Source organism: Microtus pennsylvanicus, chromosome 15 (assembly GCF_037038515.1).
Source record: "Microtus pennsylvanicus isolate mMicPen1 chromosome 15, mMicPen1.hap1, whole genome shotgun sequence".
In the NCBI taxonomy this organism is placed as follows: Eukaryota; Metazoa; Chordata; class Mammalia; order Rodentia; family Cricetidae; genus Microtus; species Microtus pennsylvanicus.
In genome coordinates, this window is record NC_134593.1 from 21,446,092 (window position 1) to 21,455,713 (window position 9,622).

Consider the following 9,622-nt stretch of genomic DNA (forward strand, 5'->3'; position numbering starts at 1 on the left):
AAGTCCAGATCCTGACTCCAACTCACTGTCATTAGGACTGAATGAAAGAGAATGGCAGACACACGCCGCGGGACAGGACAGAGGACAGGACTCTGTCTATGGGACTGGTGTATGATCCCTTACGCTGGAGAACAGGGAAGAAGCAGATGGGTGGCCAGGATGTATCCCTGTGGTAACTGTTGCTGTTGGCTAGTTAGGAACTTCCTCTTTGAAAATACTGGGAAAGAAAGGCATTTTTTCCCCTCCTCCTCCCACCTTGTAATTTGGTAACAGGCCTGTCTGTGGGCCCAGGTTTTTCTGAGGAGACGAGCATAGCGTGGAAGCCGGGCTAGGCTGAGGTCCCAGCATGGAATCATAGGAAGGCTTTCCTTGTGAGTCAGACCACAGAGAGCCATAAGAACATGCTCTTTCTTTTTGTTACTTTCCAAGCTAGTGAAACCCAAACTTACAGGAATTTAAGGATAACTGGCATTATTTTAAAATATCTATTCCCAGGTCCTTACTGCAGATTTTCTGCCTCCAAGGTCTGTGGAGTTCTTTTTTTTTTTTTTTTTTTGGTTTTTCGAGACAGGGTTTCTCTGTGGTTTTGGAGCCCGTCCTGGAACTAGCTCTTGTAGACCAGGTTGGTCTCGAACTCACAGAGATCCGCCTGCCTCTGCCTCCCGAGTGCTGGGATTAAAAGCGTGAGCCAATGTGTCAAGGACATCCCTCTATGACTTTGCAAGGTTGGGGGGATGTTGCCTTAGGGCATGTGTGCATGTGTATGTTTGTGCATGCACATGCATGTGTGCTTATGTGTGCGTGTGCCTGGGTGTACATGTGGTTGATGTGGGGTGTCTTTCTTGATCACTTCCTACCTTATGAACTACTGACACAAAAAGCATAACTCTGCCTCAGAGGGTTAGATAGAAGAGTTTATTCTGGAACTAAATATGAGCGGCCTTGGTCTGGGAACACAGGTTACCTCAAATTCCATATTTCTCCACGGTAACAGTTTGATGAAGTTTTTAGTAACAGAACAAAGAAATCAAGGTGCTTCTCCTATACGTTTGTGGAAATATAAATTAGGAGGTTACAGCAGAGCAGAGAAACTCCCTGGTGTAGCCTCAGGTGCTGTCTGGCTACATTCTTACCATCTGGTTGGTGGAAATGAGGGTTTTATCTTTTAGGCACAGGATGTGAGCTGAGGAGCAGACACAGGTGGGTGGGGATGGTTGTGGGGATGAAGGTGCTCTCTGCAGCATGCTAACCCTTCTGGTGTCCCTGGAGTGCGAACGAGTCCATCAGTCTTCTAGAACAGTCAGCTGAAGGCTCACATTCTCTGATCCCCAGTGGGGACATCACATTTTGGGCATGTGCGGCCAGGGGAGATATAATACTATTTGACAAATACAAATGATCCATTTTACATCTAGATGAGGCCAAGTGGTGGGCAGGAAAGCGGCCTGCAGGAGGGAAGAATAACTGGTAAAATGATTAAGGAAGAAACTTCTGGCTCATATCATTAAAATCTATCAGCCTTTGTGGGCCACATTGTATTTTTTTAATTCTTTTGATATGATATAACATGACATATATTAAGAGTAATATACCAAAAGTTAAAATAATCAAGAATACTGCCTGGCCTAATGGAGTGAAGGTAACAAGTAAAGGAAACAGGCATTTAAAGAACCACAATTTGCACACTGAAAAAAACTACTGGATGGAGTAGCCAGCCTGACCTACACAGTGAGCTCCAGACTGCACGGGCTCCACGCGGGCCAGCCTGACCTACATGGTAAAACTCTGTCCCAAACAATCAATCAAAAAGTAAGCTCTCTAAGAGACTAGACTGACTCTGTCCCCTGCATTGCAGTCACATGCACTCGTGACTCCTCCAATGATGACCCATGCCATGGCAGTGTAAGCCCAGATGCACCCTTCTCCTCCCCAGGTGGCTGTTGGTCATTCGTTTATCATAGCAATAGAAACCCGACTAAGACACATAGTTAAGGATTTGGGATTGTGTTGTTATTTCTTAACTTTCCAAATGTTTTCGTATGTTGGAATTAGTTTTTTTTTACTAATTTCTGTCCTTTTTAACAGCACCCCAGAGGTCCCTCACTCTTCCTTTACCCTGATGGTTGCTAGCAAGAGATCATCTTACTTACACTGGAGTATGTAAATAAACTGTTAGGTTTTCATTTCAGTTTTTCTTTCGTTCAGCTTGATCTTATAGTTGTAACTGTGTTGTGGGATAATGCTGCTGTACACTGTAAAGATTTATCATTTGTATTGGTTTAATAAAATGCTGATTAGCCAGTAGTCAGGTAGGAAGTATAGTTGGGGAGACCAGACTAAGAGAATTCTGAAAGGAGGAAAGGCAGAGACACAGTCATCAGCCAGACACAGAGGAAGCAAGATGAGAATGTCTTACTGAGAAAAGGTACCAAGCCTTTATTATTAATGGCTAAACATTAATAAGAATTATGGGCTTATTTAAGTTGTAAGAGCAAATTAGCAATAAGCCTGAGCAATAGGCAAAACAGTTCATAATTAATATAAGATTCTGTATGTTTCTTTGCAACTGAATGGCTACAGGACTAGGTAGGAAAGAAGCTTCTGTCTACATAACTGCATGTTGTGTAGCTAGCTCTCCTAGAAAAAAGTTAGTCTTTAATTTTTAAATTATCTTAATTCTTACCTGTGGATACTGATTTGGCCGTTGTTTTATATTGGTATTATACCAGATTTAATTTGGAAAAGTGAAAAACTACATTGTAGAAGAAATTACAGAAGAATATAGTATTCTTTTAATCTGTTTGAACAAGATTGTCTTTTCTTACTGTGACAATACAGATAACAGTGATAGAAACAAGAGCTCAGACTTGTTAGAAGTCAGAACTTTACAGTCCTTATAGACATAACCAAACCTTATTTCTTATTTTAATGGTTAGAATTTGAAATAGGGCTTTACAAGGAGGCACTTCATGCTTGATGCCTAAAAAGTTCAAAAGAGGCCATGAGATCCCCTGGAATTGGAGCTACAGATGGTTGTCTGTAGCATGAATTCTAATTGTTCTTAATAAAAACCCAGAGCAGGTATTAGGGGGTGAAAGCTGAGAGATCAGAGAAGCAGAGCAGCCACTAGAGACCTTTCACTTCTACCAAATCCTCAGACCAAAGGGGCGATGCTAGCCTCAGACTGTGTTTCCAAACTGTATGAGCTCTTGTCTCTTTCCGCCTAATATTCCTCTCTCTGCCCAGCCATATCCTTTTGTGTCTGCACCTCCCTAGTGCTGGGATTAAAGGTGTGGGCCACCACCATGTGGCCTCTAGTGGCTTAGCTCTGCACTCTGATCTTTATTAAAGGCAAGTTTTATTTTTTAAACACAAACAAAATATTACAACATTGTAAGCCACCACCATGTAGATGCTAGGAATCATACCTGGTCCTCTGCAAGAGCAACAAGTGCTCTAAACCATCTCTCCAGTTGTGTATCTCATCTTTTACAAAGAGTTTTTACTGTTAATTTCCCTTGTAAACAGAGACTGCTCCTTCGTTTCCCAGCTGTCCGTCAACCTCTCTGAAGTAACTGGTGCTGCTAGAAGCAGACATAGCTCATTATTGAGAAAAGTCTAAATTTTAAAAACATTTTAAATGCCATATTTCTTAGTATACCTATACATCTCTTTACATCTAGAAAACCTAACTAACATGACAAGTTTGACTATTATAAATGACTATTAATCCATATTTTTAATTGTACATTGTATTTTTATTTTTTATTTTTTTATTTTATTTTATTTTTTTTTTTTTTGGTTTTTTTCGAGACAGGGTTTCTCTGTGGTTTTGGAGCCTGTCCTGGAACTAGCTCTTGTAGACCAGGCTGGTCTCGAACTCACAGAGATCCGCCTGCCTCTACCTCCCGAGTGCTGGGATTAAAGGCATGCGCCACCACCGCCCGGCTACATTGTATTTTTAAATGAGCTGTACAAACACATGATACCTTAAGCAAGAGTAGAAATATACATATAACAAAATTGACCTTAAATTTTGTATCAATAAACCAAAGTCCATACCAATGCAAAGTATTCATTTCTATATCATATTCCCCATATTTTTTTCTTTTTTAGAAATTAGCAGAGATCATTAGACATTTACAACCAACCCTTCTAAAATGAAAATAAACATTTATAAACAATCATTTTGGGAACTTGGTCACAGTTTTTTTTTTTCAAACTGCTTTCTTCTGTTTGTTGGGTGAAGTATTTTTAGGGTTTATAGAGACCTTTTCAGGGGGTCTTGTTTTATCAAACCATATTAGCCTGGAAGGAATCCATAGTTTCTCATCTTTTGTAGAAACAAAAGCAGAGGGGGCTGGAGAGATGGCTCAGTGGTTAAAAGCACTAGCTGCTCTTCCAGAGGACCCGGGTTCAATTCCCAGGAATTGAACCATCTGTAATGAGATCTGGCGCTCTTCTCTGGTGTGGGGGCATACATGGAGGCAGAATGTTGTATACATAATAAATAAGTAAATAAATAAATAAATAAATAGAAACAAAAGCAGAACCTCTTTCTCAAAGCAACATATCCTTAGATCCAAATTTTGAATTCAAGTTACCTTTATGTTGGTTTAGCTTAGCAGCCCCCAGAATTAAATGTTTTTCTGCAGTCAAAAATGTAAAGAAAACACAATAATATACATAATCCAGACTCTCTGTGTATATTTTATCTTTGTGTGGCTTGTTTTTGTTACTCCTTTAATCTATGCCTGTCTGTACTTTTATGTATTTTACTGTCTCTTTAAAGACGTTGCTTTATTTTTTATAACTGTCTATATTTTTCTCTCTCCCAAGCCTATGTACATTTGTTTTTAACACACTGTGTCTCATTTAGAGGTCTTTTATGTCTGAATTTGTCCTATTATGTGTTTGAAATCCTTTTCTGACAAGGAGCATTTGAAAATGGTAAGCAGTGTGGTCGTGGCAGCCCTGGATGCTGGCTCTGCCTCTTTTGGCCTAAAATACAATGGAGGTTTTTTATTGCCTCTGCAAGCCATGCCCCCTGCCCCAGCTCCAGGGACGCAGAAGGTCTATGTTGCCTTTAAGCTCACAGACCCCATCTACGTGCTCTATAGTTGGATCTCCTGAAGCGCCAGAGCTGTTGGTGCTGCCAGTACAGACCAGGAAGCCAATTTTTAAAGGAGCTGCTTCTCTGCTTGCAGCCCGCAAGCAGAGCCTATCAGAGTCTATTTGAAAATGAAAGATATAGCTACCAAAAAGCTGCACTTGGCTCCCGTTTTTGTGGGTCCAGAAGCTGCCCCCTTTTTAAGAAAAGCTTTTTGAGGCTTTATGTGGATGTACATTGCCCACCCTGGGTGCCATTCTGTAAATGGAGACTGCTCGTTCATTTCCCGGCCACACAGAAACTGTATTGATTACAACACTGTTTGGCCAATATCTCAGGCATATTTCTAGCTAGCTCTTATAGTAATCTGTGTATCGCCATAAGGCTGTGGCTTACCGGCTAGGTTCCAGGTCTCTCTCCTTTGGCAGCTACATGGCGTCTCCCTGACTCTGTCTACCCTCTCTCTATATCCTTTCTAGCCTGGCTATATTCTGCCCTGCCATAGGCCAAAGCAGCTTTATTCATTAACCAATAAAAGCAACACATATACAGAAGAATATCCCACATCATCCCCAAAGAATGAGCTAGGACCATTAACCACCTCTACTGGTTTTACCAAAGTTGTCATATTGATGATTGATATTGATATTGGTTATTGTGATGGCTATTCTTGGTTGTCAACTTGACTATATCTGGAATGAACTACAATCCAGAAATGGAGGGCACACCTGTGGACCTTATTTTGAGACAGGCAGACAACATGCTTTTGATCCAGATCTTGAGATAGAAAGACACACCTTTATTCTGGGCCATACTTTCTGTTGGAAGTCTCTATAAGGACAATACTTGTTTTTCCTCCATTGCCAGCACATCCATTCCTGCACTGGCATTGGAGCCTACTTCCCTGGGCTTCCAGCATATACTGAAGACCAGCTGAGACACCTAGCCTCATGGGACTGAGCAACTACTAGATTCTTGAACTTCTATTTATAGCTAGCTGTTGTTGGATTAAGTGGAATGTAGCTTGTAAGTCATTCCAATAAATTTCATTATATATAATGCACACATATAAATGTACATAAACACATATAATATATATACATATAAATATAACACACACATATATACGCACACATATATGGAGAGAGAGAGATTCATTCTGTAAGTTCTGTGATTTTAGAGAACCCTGACTAATACAATTATCCTTTCTGTTATTTTATCCCTTTAATCAGCATACTGGACATGTGGCCAAGCTACTTAACCTGTTTGGACAACTGGGGTTGGGATTTTTTTTTTTTCCCTTAAAATTTTACTTTTACTAGAAGTCAAAAGGAAGTTGGGCCAGTTTAACAACTTTTGTTTACATGGGCACTTACAAGCCAATTTAGTATTGAGTAAATGATATAAAAACATAAACACATATAGACAGTCCATGTAAGGATAGATATTTTTACATTATCAGTTTGTATGAGGAATACATATATTGGAGTCTCGGCCATCATTGAGATGATTAAGACTCTTAGTGCTCTGGACTGGGCCAGGGTTGGGGGCTCTATTTCGGACCCTTGCAGTCACTTGGGGATACTTTTCCAAGTGTGGCTGTGGAGCTGGCCTTTACTATGAACACTATGATGTCCCCATATCCGCGTCCTATTGGTACTTCTCGGTCACATACTTACTTCTAGCCAGCTCCAGCAAGGGCTTTCTCAAGCCATCAGTAACACAACTGGAAGATTTTAGTCATTTTCAAGGCCCAATCACCTTTTCTTCTTTCTGTATTTTTAAATTTAAATTTGAAAAAGAACAGATCTGTGTCTGTACATTATTCCTGGGGAGTCTCATGTTTAGATGCATATACAGACATCAGGCAAGTACACTGTTCTCTTTAAGCATGGATGACAATGGTCTCCACCTGTTGACGTTCCCAGGGCAACACTGTTCCCTGTGATAGCAGACCGGCTTGTTCTTGTCATCTCTAGGCATTCTGGTTCCACCCCCCCCCACTTATGCCGCCTTTTCCTGTTTCTTCTTCCTGGTTCCAAGATTATTCCTGTGCCCACACAGAAGATCACTCATTAGATTTCGAAATCTCTGCCACATTAGTGAATTTTAAAAGGCTGTATCAGTGCTTTGTTTTGCATTTGATTATCAGTAATAAAGAACTGGTTTCCTCAGGATTATTGCTAATTTATATTTTTATAGATGTGTGATTGATCTATTTTTGAAAACTTGGCCTTTATTTTGTCAACCATTTAGCGAAGTTTAAATATATATTTGTTCCATTTGACTTTTTTTTCTGGTTTCTTTTACAAATTTACCTTGCTTTCTTTTTTGTTTACATTACAAAAGTAATAGAGTCTGAATGCAAAGTTTTGTTTATTTGCTTGAGGCTATATAGGCCTGATAGGCCTCAAACTCAGAAATATGCCTGCCTCTGCCTCCTGAGTTCTGGAATTAAAGGGATGTACCACCATACCCAGATTTAAACATTAAAAAAATAAAAAAAACAGGCCAGGTGGTGGTGATGCACACACACCTTTAATCCCAGCACGTGGAAGGCAGAGACTAGTGGATCTCTGTGAGTTCAAGGCCAGCCTGGGCTACAGCTGAACTAGAGTTTCAGGACAGTTAGGTCTACACAGAGAAACCTTGTCTCAAAAAACAAAACAAAACAAAACAACAACAGATTTAGAATAGGCCTATATATGTTGAGAGTCTCATGTAGGTTTTACTCATTGTACAGCCAAGGCCAACCTTCAGCTTTTAAGCCCCCTGCCTTTGCCTTCAACACCCAACAAAATAATTTTTAAAATACTGAATGAAGCCAGGCAGTGGTGGCACATGCCTTTAATCCCAGCACTCGGAAGGCAGAGGTAGGTGGATCTCAGTGACTCTGAGGGCAACCTGGTCTACAGAGCGAGTTTCAGGACAGGCTCCAAAACTACAAAGAAACCCTGTCTCAAAAAACAGAAACACAAATAAACAAAATACTGAATGAAGTGGGCGTTTGTGGCACACTCTTTTAATCCCAGCACTCAGGAGGCAGAGGCAGACACGTCTCTGTGAGTTCAAGGCGAGCCTAGTAGTCTACAGAGTGAGTTCCAGGACAGCCACCGGGTCTACACAGAGAAACCCTGTCTCAGAATACTGAATGAATATTGAAAATGTCTCACATTTTAGTATAATTTCTTTTAGAATTTGGCACATATATATGTTTTTTCCTACCCACATTCTACCAATTACATTTCTTTTCCAAACTGAAATTATAGCATAGCTTTTAACTTGAGTCTTCACTAACTGTCCAGTCCATTGTACCCTGATTCGTGCAGCAATGCCTTGTTTCTTTATCTAAAGATTATGATTACTAAAGTGTGCGTGAGTGTGGGCAGGCAAGTGCCATGGCACAAGTGTGGAGGTCAGAAGACGGCTTTTAATAACCGGTTCTCCACCTACTGTGGTTTCCGGGAAATGAACTCAGATCGGCATTCTTGGTGGCAAGCACTCTTAATCTGGCTCTTTATAGTCTTTCTAATGGTTATATACTATTATATGATACGTTTAGTTTTTAACATGTTTTTATATTTTACCTCTATATCATTCAGTGTTCTTCCAGTCATTCAGGAGATCAGTTCAGGGTCTGAAATCGCTGGAAGCACTCTATCACTGAGCCACACCCTCAGTCTCGTTCAGCCTTTTTGTTTTGTGTTTTGAGACAGGGTCTCACTTCTGTAGCTCTGGCTGTCCTGAAACTATGTAGACCAAGGTGGCCTCAAACTCACAGAGGTGTGCTTGCCCTTGCCTCCAAGCCCTGGGATCTAAGGCACGTGCCACTATACCCTGCTGCCAGCATATTTTCAGTGACGTTAATTTTGTGCTGGTCTGGGATGAAGTTTTTATTTGCACTGACGTTTTTGGTGCTGTGGGAAATTCCTGTCCATGGAATTTGATGTCCTCAGAAGAGCTGTCTCTTGTTTTGTTTTTCTCCCGTGCAGAAAATCTGTTCGTTTAAAGGATAAGGCTCTCGACTCCACTGTACAGTGCTCTCATGAGGACTAAGCTAGAAATGACAGGGATTTTGTTCTGCGGAGAGGTGCAGCTGGGGATATACGCACCGGGGCAGCGGTGGGGCGAAGGGACTTTTTATTGACCTGGAAATGCACTTTTTCCAAATTTGCCCTCCTAAAAGCCCAGACCTTCCCAAGCAGAAGTGCACGTTCTCCTCTGCCACCTCACCCCGCATTACCTCATTTCCTCGGGCTTTGAAGTTTGGGTAGGAGCCATTTTTTTCATCCTTTGTAACCATACAGAGCCCCTACATAAGAGATGGACGTCAGGATAGTCAGGGCAGTTGCTACCGACAGAAATTTAGAAAAAAAAACACTTAAAAGTTCTTTCTTGCCTCGGAGGGGAACCTCAGTAGTGCTTTTTCCTACAGTTTGGCCAATGGTGTTCGACCTAGCGATCGCCGGGCCAGCGGGTCCTGAGACGCAGGCAAAGCGGTGTGAAGGGTTC

At 41.1% G+C, this 9,622-nt stretch overlaps 1 long non-coding RNA gene across 1 annotated transcript; it reads right to left on the bottom strand.

The window, feature by feature from the left end:
• Nucleotides 1-896: 896 nt before the first annotated feature.
• On the bottom strand, nt 897-9,551 carry LOC142836003 (uncharacterized). The gene is made up of 2 exons (XR_012907982.1): nt 9,354-9,551; nt 897-1,445 (listed from the first exon to the last, which is right to left on the bottom strand). It is a non-coding gene; the product is annotated as an uncharacterized LOC142836003 (long non-coding RNA).
• Between the last annotated feature and the right edge of the window lie 71 nt (nt 9,552-9,622).